Raw genomic sequence first — 14,065 nt, 5'->3', positions numbered from 1 at the left:
TTTAACCAGCTATTGACTCGAACCCTGCGCAGAGAATGGAAACGATCGGATGATCAACGCGGCGCGAGATCAACTCATGATCCTCTTCCCGCTTGGGCTGCTGTCAAACGGCAACAGTGTTTATGAAAGGAAGACCTTGATTTCAGCAGCTTCGAAATTACCCTACGGAATGCGATCGTAATTGCATCATCAAAGTTCATTTCTTCTGCACTTCCGACGAAATTCATTACCAATTCTGAACTCTCGAAACCGAATGACCGCAAAAGCATTAATTCATCTTGAACATAATGATAAAGTATGAAAACAATGTCGAGTATTTTGGATGCTCGTAAAGTCATCAGGTATTCATTCGACCTTAGAAATTCTGTATAAGTCAAAACTGCCAAATCACACGCCAGCATTTTTCACTCTTATATCCTGTCTTCCGGGACCAGCAGTCATTTTCCTCTCACTTTCATGGTTAATGGTAATTAGTAATGTTACTATTTTCAGTCGCGATCACAAGTACAGTAAGACATTATTAATGAACCAGTGAGATATCATCACTTTGGTATAACCTGTTCCTGATGAGTCTTCATGTAGTTTCGAGTGGTTCCATTTCGGTACGTGTTGAACATTAACCATTTTTTTTTCCGTCTGTTTGTTTTGGTTAGAAAGCGGCGAGAACTGCGGTTCAGACTCGAAGAGATCATTGAACGCGCATTACCGTCGAGCTTGATATGTGTAAGCGTGTATTAAGTCGGTCTTCCGATGGCCTTGTGCACCTCACCACGGCCCAAAGTAAATAGAAAACCGGCTAATACGAACCACGCGACTAGGTTTTATACCAAATGTAGTTCAGCTCGAAGATCAGCGCCGGCTCAGCCGTTCGACAAACTGTTCGAACAAAAAGGCAGCGAAAAAAGGCAGCCACTGCAAATAACCCCCAGTCATCGTCCGCTACTCCCCCTCATTCAATCTTTCTCTAGCTCTCTCTCACTCTTCTCTTATGTACACTTATACAGGGAGTCCCGTGACTAGCCAAGCTCCGACGGTTTCTCAAATCGAAGATCCAAAATCCGGAATCATTCTTCCAACTGGTACAACTGCACCCTTCTGCTTGAATCTCCAAGAGAGAAGGGTGCCTCGTTGATCATTGACGTGAAGTGGATGTGGAACTTGACGCGTGGCTTACAGTACGCCTAGCCAATGAGGATAAATTACCGAGTCATTGTAGGGTTCAATGATTGGTAGGTATTCTAAACGCCATGCAGGCATGGACCGTTCCTGTCGATTCTTCTTTACGCGTATTATGGTAGCGCATCGGTAACACGAAAACGGTTGCTCAAGCTTATCAATGACGTTACACGTAAGCTCAAGCTGGACGGGAATTATGCAGGATGACGAGAGCACCACGCTTTCGCTTGTTTGCTTTAATCTTTCGTTTTTGTGAATATGTAAGTCAGCTTGAAGATCCGTAGTTAATTATGCTTCGTAAATTAGTGGGATTATGCAGGAAGAGCTGTGGATGTGTTTTCAGTGAACCACTGAAACATTATTTCAGAAAAAATGAGAGTTTGAGAAAAAAAATATACCTTTGATTCCAAACATTGTTCTGAGTTAGTCAAACAGAGTGTGAAAAGATGAAACAGAACGGTTTCTTTTTTCTTTTCATTTAACTTTGAACTTTTGGATAACGATGGGCTACCATTGGTCTCTACATCTACCAGACAAATTATTTCGAATCGACGATATCGCCGGCTGCAAAGTTTTCATCACTGGATCAGGGTGAGGAGGGAAAGTCGTGGAAAAACCCCGCTGCCACTTATTACCAAGTATCGTTAATCCTTGCCGAAATGCCTTGATGAGTGCAGGCCGGTCATATCGTCTGCGATAGCGATGATGTGGACAGAACGAAGCATCGCGAGTTTGCCAACCTTCAGAGAAAACGGGGAGCAGGAGGTTCGGCTGTGGATAGCCACGCCCTAGCGACGTTTTCGCTCCTCTCGACCGAGGCGATGCACGGCGTCGGCGTCGGTTCTGGTACGGGGGATGGATGTTGATAACGCGGTTGTTTTACAGGATGAAAAAGAATGACGGAAGCTACAAATAGACTGATACAGACTGCCCGTCAATTAGGATCGATATTAGACGACGTGCAGATTCCACGACGGCGGTCTGCCAACGCGGCTGAACTCGTTGCCAGACCAAAAACGTATGGTGGTTACAGGTATCCCTTCTCGCCGTTTTGTCAGCCCCCCTCCTGGTCCATGTTTTACTTCATCATCTCGCTTTTGAAGCAAAATACGCTGGCTCGTTTGTCGCTCGTTGGAGTTCGGGAATCTAGCCTCTTCAGGGTCGGTGGCTTCGACTGTCCGTTTATTGATACCCACAGCGATTATGATTGATCGGGTCTCCGCAGATAAAATCAACGGGCATGGTACGTATGAAAAATAAACGTTCAAGACATGAGTCGAAGCGAAGACGAAGAAGGAAGATGAAGAATAAGAAACGCGGGCGTGTCACGATGGCGCTCCTAGAATTTTTACTTGCATTTGTTTTTTTCGGTTCTTCTTTCACTCTCCACTCCACTCCTCTTCTCCCTTCTCTTTCTTTCATTTTTTACATCCCGGCCCATTTTGCCGGTCATCTTCGTTGGCCACACCACCTTCGATGCCGAGTCACAACAAGGATCTATGCCCACCTACAGGTGTCCAACTACGACGAAGTCGATTTCTTTTGGGAATACGCGGATACCCTCGCAGAACCACAAGGGCGCAAAACTAAATCGATCCTTCGGTCCTTGTTCCATCTTCCAATGGTGTTCACAGGAGCAATATGAGTCCGTACGTGGAACAGATGTTTGTTTTTTTCAATTCCATCGAATCAATGTCAGTCCTACCGATTGATCGTTCAATTGGTAACCGAACTCCGAACTAGTCAATGGAACAGTAAAATATGAAACTATGTTCAACCTCCTCGTGACTTACGGCCTTTTCACTTTGGTGCGATCGTTGGTGGGAGATGAACGCATAGATGCCGGACGAATCCACGCTCGAATCGTAGTCACGATGTCTGTTACCGATGCTCACGTAATTTTACTTAAATCCCAGACAATGCCGGGGGGTGTGTATTCCTCGACGAGCCCCTGCGGCGGGCCCAATCCTGGGTCCATTCAGAACATTCTGCACCGTAATACTCGCGGGGACCGGAAGATATCGATCGCGAGGGTGATGCGATTGTCACTGCGAGAGCCCATGGTCTGACCGTTGATCTATGTTGCTTCGAAGACGACGTGCGTAACGTTCGTTGATACAAGGATTCGTTCGTGAAAGGCATGCTAATTCCGAGTTTCTTTCTTGGAGAGTTCGGTCACTCGATCCTTCCCTCCGGTTAGTAACTTCGGTCCAGGGAATCGATTCTGTAATTTCACTTTTCACACTTCCCTGATTGGTCGACTAAACTTTGCAAACCAATCAGAATGATGCATAGTGGGAAACGTGAAAAGTGAAATTATAGAATCGATTCCCAGGTTAGGTAGAAATTTCTCACTAGTCATCATTTATATGCCCAATTCAATAGTAAAAATCGAAGATAGAAGATGGTGGTGAACAGATCTGGTTATCATTTGCGAGAAAAGTGAAAAGGGGTACAGCATGAGAGACGGGGTGAAGAAATTAATTCACTGTAATACGGAAAGCGAAGAGCACCGAAGGGCACATTAAGCTAAGTATACAGTGGAGTCAGCCATCTTCTTTTTTCGTTGAGTCAACAGGAATGAAAGTATCTCCGCGTACAAATATGCTGAGCGTTGCGTTCCTGACTATAAATTCTTCAACTTGATAATGTGGACTGAAAATTGACTTCCGCAAAGCTAGCTGGCGATTCATATTTCCTTAACTAATTTCTCAATTCTGCAATTCCTTAACGGTAAAACACCTCAAACATCAAATGATAATCTCCTAGCATAGAATTATCGCTCTCTTGCTAGGTCATATTTAGCTTAAGACGCTATGATTTTGATTAATATACCTACAGACTATAAACTCTTGACTTCTGTTCCACAACAGTTACTCAATGTACCGATGGCCCACTTTTGGTCTCATCACTCAATCTACTCAGCTTTAGATTTTGGATGAAATTATCATAATCGTCCAACTGTTTCTACCGTCATTCCAAGGAATTCCTCTAATGTCCCAAAATCCCACGTCAGTTGAAGGAATTCCACCAATAACGTAGCTATTCATTCGGGAAAAAGGAACGCTGTGATTTGGTGAGATATGAAAGTTCATTTATAGAACGATTGGGAGAGTCTGCACTATCGGCGTGGTTTTGAACAGTGACAGTGAAGCCGCGGATGAAACGGTATGAGGGTGAGATCGTCGTAGGTATAAGTTAAGCTGGAAATACGTTCACAGCAGGTTGAGCCTGGTTTAAAAAAAATATATATCGGAACGACAAAGACTGAATGAGTGGGTATAATAAATCGCGTAAGACGGGAAGGGAGTTCCTTTCGGTCCGACGTGTCCGGTGCTCTCTCACATTTATTATGTTAGTCTGAACGGCACGGGGCCCGGACCCTGAAGTCCGGAGGCTGCAAGGCTATAGGAGGCTATAGGAGGCCGACCTGCTAACGAGAATTTAATCGGCGTCCGGCTGCAGGAGGAGGAACCTCATTCTCTGACTCCGCAGTGCTACCTGCCCGAGCGCCATTGTCCTGTAATATGAGTTCCAGGGGTCGTCCTGCGGGATGAATATAACCTGGTCTTCCTCTCACGCGCTTCCCGATTCTCCTATTGCGTTCGGTCTTCCGCCGGATACGTGGGAGACTTTTACCGCATTCTGATACATTCGGATACCTGTCGCCTTGGACCGTAACTAACCCACCCAACCTGCACCCTCTATTTGGACATCTAACTCGTGTGACGGCGTTTACCTCCACAGTTCCGGTGACCGATCAGGATATACAGTAGCGATTTAGGGAGAGAAAATAAAACTTCCTCCGTGGCAAATGGACTGCTGAGAAAAAGAAGCTTTTCTCATGATTATACGGATTGACGAAGTCGATCAATTTTTGGCAAAGACGTTTTCGCCGCGTACGTATTTCGCACAGTTTGGTCGAACTGACCTCTTCGGACGTATCACCTTGAGCATGAACTCTGATGTCACGATGCAGGTTCAGATTTATTGTCAAAATACAATTTTCATCGACGTTTTTTCCGGCTCGAGAGACGCGAATCACGCATGAAGTTGGGCGCAGACGCGCGTGTCAAGAGAGGCTGGATCGAGAGAGTCGGTGAAAGTGACGGGTGGGGATCGGGAGGAGGGTGACGGCCTTTTATCAGTTGGCAAAAGGAGCCGTCCGAAAAGCTGGGCTGGAAGTGAATGCCAGGGTAGATTTCCCAAGGGGGTAGAGAGGGAACACGCTATTAGCGATCACAAATAGGCTATTACGAGGCCATTAATGCACGAGTTGGGCTCGAGTCGGTTCTCCAGTGCTCCTCGATGGGTTAGGTTAGACGAGCCGCCACGTGGGCCACCCGCTGACGGCGTCCTTCGGTGTAGAGTTTCTTTCGACCCCAGAGACTGCTGGAAACCTGAGATTCACTTTATATCTCTAGCCACGCTCGCCTCCTCAATGTCTCACCAACACTAACGCCTTATACTCGTCATACGCGTGTTTCTCCAGCTTGTGTTTAATCACGATACGCGTTAAACGAACTCGGAATGTAGATGCAGTGTATGATGCATCAGACGGAGTGTTCGGAAAAAATCTAACCTCGTGTTTTCCGTTCGAACCTATAGATATTTTACCCATTATCCATCAGGGTTGTTCATTTTTTAAGTTTTTTTATTTATTTATTTATTTTTTTTTTTATTTAGAGGCGCCACTCGAAAAATTTTTGACAAATGCTGAAATAAAAAAAAATAAAGAAAATAAAATAAATTTATCGCAAGATCTGGAGGAGGTAGAAAAATATTTAGATGTCGCTACCAATGTCTAGTATTATAATATTTTTTATTTATTTTTATGTGTAGAACAGGACTTACGTAATATGTAATCGTCTCGGAGAAATTTGGATACCAGGTTTTGTATAACCTTAATGTCCCTATTTCGTTTTCAGTACGGATTTTTACGAACAATGATTGATTGGATATCCATACGAAAAAAATAAACTAATATACATACATAAGTCCGTAAGGTGTACGCATAAAAGTAAATAAAACATATTTCAACAATTGTTTTTCAGTATTTGTTACAAATTTTGTCGAGTGGCACCTTAAAAAAAGAAAAGTACAAAAATGAACCACCATGATTAACCATCGGTCAGCCTTTTTCACGTCATGCAGAAGCAATGAAACGTATATTGATACCAAGCTTCATTTCAACGTACATGATGACGAACGTATTTGGATAACCTTCATTTGAATATTTCATGTTCAGTTTATTAAATGAAATCAGGCTCTACTAATTAAAGAGAAAATCTGCCAGTCTTATTGCGCAAAATTCCTCAATTTTTTCTCTGTCAGTTGTTATGGCATCAGAGTAAAAGAAAAAATGAACCTGCTAATGGACCGTTTGAATTGGCGATCGGTCAAAATCAGTCGGGATGCTCTCCGGGCGGGCCATGAGCGCATTGGACTGTTAATGGTAGTGCTGGTACATTGGCCGTTCGAAGTTAATCCTCGATGATCGAAGGGGGAACCCCTGCCGAAGGCCACGTGGCGCAGGCGCGACCCAGTTAGCATAGCGCGTTGTGCATGCAACGTAAGTTGGTTGCGTACGTATCGGAGAACCTTCGACCGCGCGCCAACAACAAGCTGATTTTGTAGCGCACGGGCTTGCGTACCGATGACGATAATGTTGGCCCGCAGCGTGCTAGATTTTTATTAGGCAATTATTTTTGAACTGCAGGTACTCTGAAGTTTCAAATCCACTTTATCTTGTCACGGTCTTGGCGCAGCTGTAGAAAAAGTATTCCCGTTTCAAATATACATAATTCTTATTCACTATGGCTGTTTTCACGATTTGTATCGAGGGAGCTTCCATAAATTACGTAACACGCTCGCCGGGGGAGGGGGGAGGGGGTTGATATCTCCGTTAAGTAACGATAATTTTTTGTACAACAATACATTTTTTCAAACTTGAAAAATATGTGTAACGTATATGATTATTAATGTAATTACTTTTAAAACGAAGAATTTACTGACTGTCACTGTAAAGTGTTCAAAGAATATTGAAAGAATGCTCTTATCAATAATTAGTTTTAAATTTTTTCAAGAAACGGGGTCATTGATGATAACTGTTATTTGACATTGAGTTTGGAGGGAGAGGTTGATTGCAAAAAATGCAGGTTTCAGCATTGCGTAATTTATGGAAACACCGTAAACGAGATGCAACGAGTTCAACTTCGAAATCGACGCAGTCCTCACGTTCTTCGCGAATGCGTTTCATTTCTCAATCTCACCGTCAGGACAGTCCCTGATCCTTTATACCCAAAAATCATTCAGCAAAATTGGGACACTGACGTATCCAACCTTCCGTTATAAGTAATCGGTAAGAAAAATTCCGCAGATTCGTTGTCCGTAGTTACATACGTACGTACAGTTTCCGAAGCGAAATCAATTAGCGAAGAACGCGCCGGCTTGGCGCACGCGCTACTCGACGCAGCGCTGCGTACGCTGCGTAACCGCGCAACGCGTAGGACGCAGGACGCATGACGTACGACGCAGCGCGTACCGACTTCGTTGTATCCACAGCCGCGCGCTACGGTCTCCGCAACGCTCGCGACGCGCGGGGATGACGGGAAGTTAAGCCGCTTACGGCCCGCCTGGCGCAGACCGTCGACCGGAGAGCGGCGGAGGCTCGCTAATTATTTATAGGACCGCGTCCCGTAGCGTCCCTTCGCCCCCCCCCACCCTTCCCCTCTCCGATCCTTCCCCCTCCGCCCTTTGCCCTTCATCATACCGGCGATGCTCCCCGCAGCCGGGATATATCCACTCTGTGGAGCTCGAGCTCGCGGTGCCGCCCCCGCATCCTCTCTTTCTCTCTCTTTCTCTCTTGCGCACGTCTCGACGCGGCTTCTTCGTTTTTTTTTTTTCATTTTGTTCTACATTTTTTTTTTTTCTTATCGAGTTTGTTATTCCGTCGGGACGCGCTCCGGCGCAAAGAACTGGACCAGGTAAAAGGCACTGGTTTTTCCTGTGAGGGATTAGCGACCATTACCGGTCAAATTGCATGCACTTGACTGTACGCGGTACGATCGATAGATCGTTGAATTCACGCTTGATGTATAACACATATATATACATAACCGACAAAGCTTTTCGTTTGTACCATTTTTTATTTTTTTGCTTCTTTTATCGAAGTATCGAATACCCACTTCGGTATAGTATTCAAAAGTACGCGAGAAAAAGATAGAGAGAGAGAGAGAGATGAAAAAAAAACAACGTAGTCTTTCCAAACGATATACCCGGATCAATAAGCACAAGGATAGTATCGTCGATTGCCCGCTGTGTTGTACCTACCCGATGCTGAAGCGTCAGGTACAACACAGGTTTTCCAAATTGAGATCAGCTCGTGCAGAAAAAGGGCAGCAATTAATTCCACCATCCTTCAGTATTCAGTAACTGATATTTATCCGGTATATAATAGCTGTTATATGTATATCTGTATCTATAACAAGCCTGAGATACTGCTCACAAGGATCTCCGTATTTTTGGTCTAGACACCCATTTAAAGAGTGCTCTTTTTCTTATGTGCATATATATATATATATATAAAATATGTGTATTATACCTACAACGTGATGCTCAGAACCTTCAGTTTTCTGGACCACCGTTGAACGGGCGAGATCAGAGAGCCCGCCAGGAAGTCAAGGGGCGCGCGAGCGCATTGTTCGAATCCCTCTATCCAAACATACCCCTACTATTCTACCACCCCTCGAGTCACCCCCAAACCTGGGTCTCCTGGCTATTCGGCGCGGATCTACGTAATCCTAAAAAATGGACCGACGACTTCCGCTCATATCCATCCTGTAGGAAACACACGTGGTGGCCGCTTTCTAGTCACGATGCGAATGCCCTGCTATCAACGACGTCGAAATTGCTAAGTGGACTTTGCTCGTCGGCGCGGGAAAGCGAGGCTTCAATTTTTGGACCTTTATGACCGTTTGCTTTTGCTGCCCTTGTTCAAAATTTATAAACATCTTTTTGGATTCGTTCTATTCACGCGATGAATTCTTTAATTATAAAAGTAATTGGCCTCTTTATTATGATAGTAATACCGCCAATGCTGCAATTACAATGTGAAACAGGATTTGAGATATTTATTTCGATAATCGGATACTCCGATCCAATGGAAATGGTAAAACGACATTCCAGCTCTCGTAGTTATACATTTCAAAGATCTAGCGCGTAGGTGGATGTTAAGTGACAGAAAATCGAATAGCTTTTGAATTTCATCAAGGACAAAGAGATGAGCAGCCGAATTACTTTGATTCAAGAAAGAACGAAGGGTTGGAGGGTAGCCAGTTAGCCACGTGACTGGGTTTACGTGCAATGTTACCGCAAGAATCCCGATTCCGTGAATGCGAATTTGAGATCAAAGCGAAGACGGGGGAGGATCGTAGAGTGTCAGCAGCCGACTTGAATTTGATTTTTCAATCGAATTGTTAACGCTGTCGTGGCCCCTGATACCCGACGCGCCCTCCTGCTCCACGTCATTCGATTCTGGATGTCGAGTCGTACTCTTTTAGATTATTAAGCAATCGGTGAAAAAAAATTGAAGTCCTAAATCCACTTAGCCAGTCGCAGCCGCGCTTTGATCATCCCGCTTCGTTATCGGAATTGGCAATCCGAGCGGACCGGAACTATCCACGCGACATTTTTAACATCCGAAACATAGTCGTCGACTTTTGTCTCCGTTCTGGGTAAAAGCGACGAGAATAGAACCCGCGAAAGGAGATAAAAAAAAAAAAAGTTAAAAACCATAGATCATCCCACCGTCAGACACGTCGAGCGAGGTCGACAACCTTATCCTGAATCTACCCCGAGGTATTGACCTTGAACCTGACCTGGTCCCAGTGCGAATGGCGGTAGGAGGCGCAGACGAAGAGTTGAAATCGGCTTGCGTTTAGCCGGATCCCATTATAACAACACTGAGCTTCCGTAAGCTGCGACGCGGTGCCGTTCACTGTGTCAGTGGCCCAAGCCGTGCACCTCGAGCATCTCCGTATATCGGATGCAGAACTGTGTTACGTGGAGCACATCGAAGCACATTGACTCTCCTAGTCTTGACTCGGGACCCGGAAACTGTGACACATTTGACGACACTTGGAGTGTGGATCCCCAGATATCGATGGTATGGAGTCGAACCCATGCAAGTGGCAAAGCTGACGTTACTGTTCGGATGAATTTGCGCAACTGCACGATGAACTGAAATTGCAAGGAGGAAGAAAAAGTGTGCGTGTGTGTGCATGTTTATGGTGACCCATGTGTTGGAAAACATGACAGGACACGGTGAGGCACGGATGAAAGTGAGAAGTATACGGAGTGCGTGAAATAGACATGGAACATGGAGAGGAGTATATCAGGGATCGGAGAACACGATTTCCCGAACGCTGCGGGACTTCAGCGATGGGAAAGGTAGAGAGTCGAAGTGCTTTTACCAATTAGGTAATTTCATCGCGAAGCTAACCGGTGGATTAGATGCCCAATCGTCAAAAGCACCGGCCGGTCTACTTACCGGGGGCAATTAGCAGGGTCGCGGAATGAATGCCGAGTAGTTTCGCCGGTCATTATAACTCGCCAAGGGAGTCTCGACCCTTTGTTGTTTGCCCGTGCCCGATTCGACCCACCAGAATGGACCCTAAACTCCCAAACTCCTGGGATCACCCCTAGCCCTGCGCACCTGTGTCGGGGTAATGATCCGTCGAAGGACTTTCATATTACAGATAAGCGGACTAATGATCTTATGCCTCGCGCCGAACCGCCACCCTCTCATCATCAAACCGCTCTTCAGCATCCTCGATCTCTTGTGCCAAAAGAAGGTGCTGCTCAGGTACCGTGACTTGAGAACCACGCCAAAGTCTGCGGAGTACACGGTGAACGGTTGCATCGTTGCTCAAATTCTAGATTTTCTCTGTTTTCTGATCACCAGCTGTAATACGACTATGGTTTATGCTTCGAGGGAATCAATTCCCTGTTTCAAAGAATACGGCTCGGTTGTGTGGAAGACAGAATCGGGATACATTAGGTGTAGTTCATCGCTCAAACCATTTGTTTAAGGATCGTGCTGATTCGAGTATTTGTTTGAAGATAAAATGAACTCGTTTGATATGCAAACGACCTTATTCTACCAACCGACGATATCAGTTTATGGGTTCATTCGCGTGACATTAGTGTCCTCGTCCACCGTTTAGAGCCGTGCAAATTTTACTACAACCTAACTATAAGAGAAAATAGTGTCTCTCAACCCTAGACGGTCACACCAATTCACTCCAAAAGTGATATTGTGCTTCAAAAATGGGTTACAAAAACCTTAAACAAAATTTCAAGGCATTGTTTAAGGATCGCAGAAAAAGCTCAATCATTTTTCCTGACCAAAATTGATTGTTTAAATATCGTAAAACATCGGCAATGCTGAAGAAAGTGCCAAAAATTTCGAAAAAGGGCTTTATTTCGCATGAAGAATGGAGCCACGAGGCCCACTTCCACGACCAAGGGACTCTTTGGAACAAAATTTGCCCAGAGTGACTGATTAGGGTTAATCTAATTTCCACTCCGTAAAAGTGCGAGACAATTCAAGTATGTTTATGCGCTTCGAATACGATTTCACCGTTCACTCTACCATGCGTATATCGTAATACCGTATAACGTAGATTGAGGTATTCGGTACAGATGCGGGGGATGATCACCACCGACCATCGACGACCTGCAGGAGCGGAATCTATTTTCCACCGTGTGCATGCCTCGCCGAACTCGAGTCCCCCGCACTTCACGTTCTCTCGGGACTTGCGGTCCCTTCCTATAATCCAGGAAGCCCCAGGGAGCCCGACGCTTTATTAATAGATAATAATAGGAAACCAATAGCTCGTGTAACCCCGGATCTGGTTCGCAACGAGACCAGACCAAAATTAGAGGCTAACGATAAGACAGGCGCGGTAAACTGTTTCTCTTATAGCCTCTTATCACTTTCCTCCGTGTTAATCGTGTGCGATATTCTCGTTGATGAGCTGAGAAAAATTTCATTTGTTACGGTAACTGGAAAAATTGAGTAAAACAGGTATCGTTGAAAAAACTGTTTGAATATTTGTTGGAATTAGGAAAAACGAGGTACGCGTAACCATTTTGCGTTATTGTCCTTTTTCCTTTTTTGGTTATTGCAACGCAAAATCAGTTTCTGAGGCTTACTCTACTTTTCTAGTTAAACAAGGCTTCAACGTCAATTTATTCTTGCACAAGCGTTAAATTTTCGAAACAGTTGCGAGAAAATATAGCAACAGTGATCGTAATGAGAAAGAATAGTAACGGATACCAGACTTTCCGGTAAGAGCTAGAAAACTAATTTTCATTTTGTACTTGCAAGTATATTTTTCGATTGTGGTAAAAAATGAAAATAGTCAAGGACTGAGCGGTAACCGGAACTAAAAACTTCTCTCAGTGTGTTTTTGAATTAGCCATCCCCGAACCCGAAGATTGTTGATTTGGAATTTGAGTCAAGGAAAAAAAAAAGATTAAATATGGATATAAACGGTCTGAACTTTTTCGCCTCGTTTTGAAAATCGTTCGAGTAACTTGGTGTTCGTAACTGATATGTCCGTCTGTGCGTACGATATTATAACGCACAAACCTACGCAGCAGGAAATCCCATCAGCGGTAATCAAAATTCAAATCCTGCGAGAGCGCGACCGCTAATCATTTCGTTAATTAATTGAATTCCATGAACACCGTTGCAACGACGGTATATAAATAATTCTAAAAATTCAGGACATCATAATTATTATCGATAATCAATCTAGCGTATTTCTCTTCTCTCTTTTTACCCCCCCGCAACCAAGGAAAAGCATCGATCAAACAAATTTTATTCTAGATCGTGACGATTTTCGCCTCGATATCTCGGAGGCTGGATACAAAGATCCGCAGGGGATCGAGGCGAGGAATTGAAAAATTTTTGACAAACGTAACCGTCACGCAAAGGACTTATCGTCATCCTGCACCCTCGACGCGGACCGGACGGCGCAACTCCAAGTAAAGGCGGGGATTCTGGGCCTCGAGGGTAAACCGCAGCCTCGCGAGAATCTCGGAATAGATCCCCACGTTGCTAGGGTATCAAAGAAAATCGCCGAGGGCGGGACAATTAATTAATTTCATACTGTACAGTGCACGATGCGCACGGGGTTAATTAAATGCGCCGACGATGGATATCCGGGTGCTCCAGGATCGTGCTCCGAGATCTGTGTCGTTGGGTGAGAACGAGCCTAAAAAAACAGTCTATTTTCATTCCCTACATAAATTAGCTAGTTGACAATTTTTACCAAGGGGAAAAAATTTCTCTCTTATCATCTCGTTTTTTAGTTCATGTTAACTTCACGTAACGAAGTAAAGTACGTGTGCTAGTTTAGACCCAATTATGGACCGTTTTATTTTTCATAATTATAAATCGAAGGCACAAATTGTGAATTTCTCTACGCCTAAATCCAATCGCTAAAGGGCCAAACACTGCAAAGTAATTTTTTTGGGTATCTTTGAACTAACGATCGAACAGATGTAACCAAAAAAGATGAATACTTGGGACAGGGTCACTTATCTTAGACGCCTAAAAGCTTCCATGAACCGTTACCTGTATTCCCGTGTAAAATTTTAGTCGACGATATTTTCGGAATAATTTTCCTTTACGGCTGTGGCTAAAAGTAAAAAAAAATGAAAATAAATAAATAATACGGATGAAGGTTGTTACATTCAATAGGACTTGACGTGGATTATTGAAATTTTCATTAACACATAAAAATTAGGGGAACGATGGGAAATCGCATGCGGAATGAAGGATGTGTGGAATTCAGTAAATACTCGATATAAATATGCG

This window comes from Neodiprion virginianus, chromosome 5, assembly GCF_021901495.1.
Source record: "Neodiprion virginianus isolate iyNeoVirg1 chromosome 5, iyNeoVirg1.1, whole genome shotgun sequence".
Classification (NCBI taxonomy): domain Eukaryota; kingdom Metazoa; phylum Arthropoda; class Insecta; order Hymenoptera; family Diprionidae; genus Neodiprion; species Neodiprion virginianus.
Note: the sequence above shows the minus strand (reverse complement) of the source record.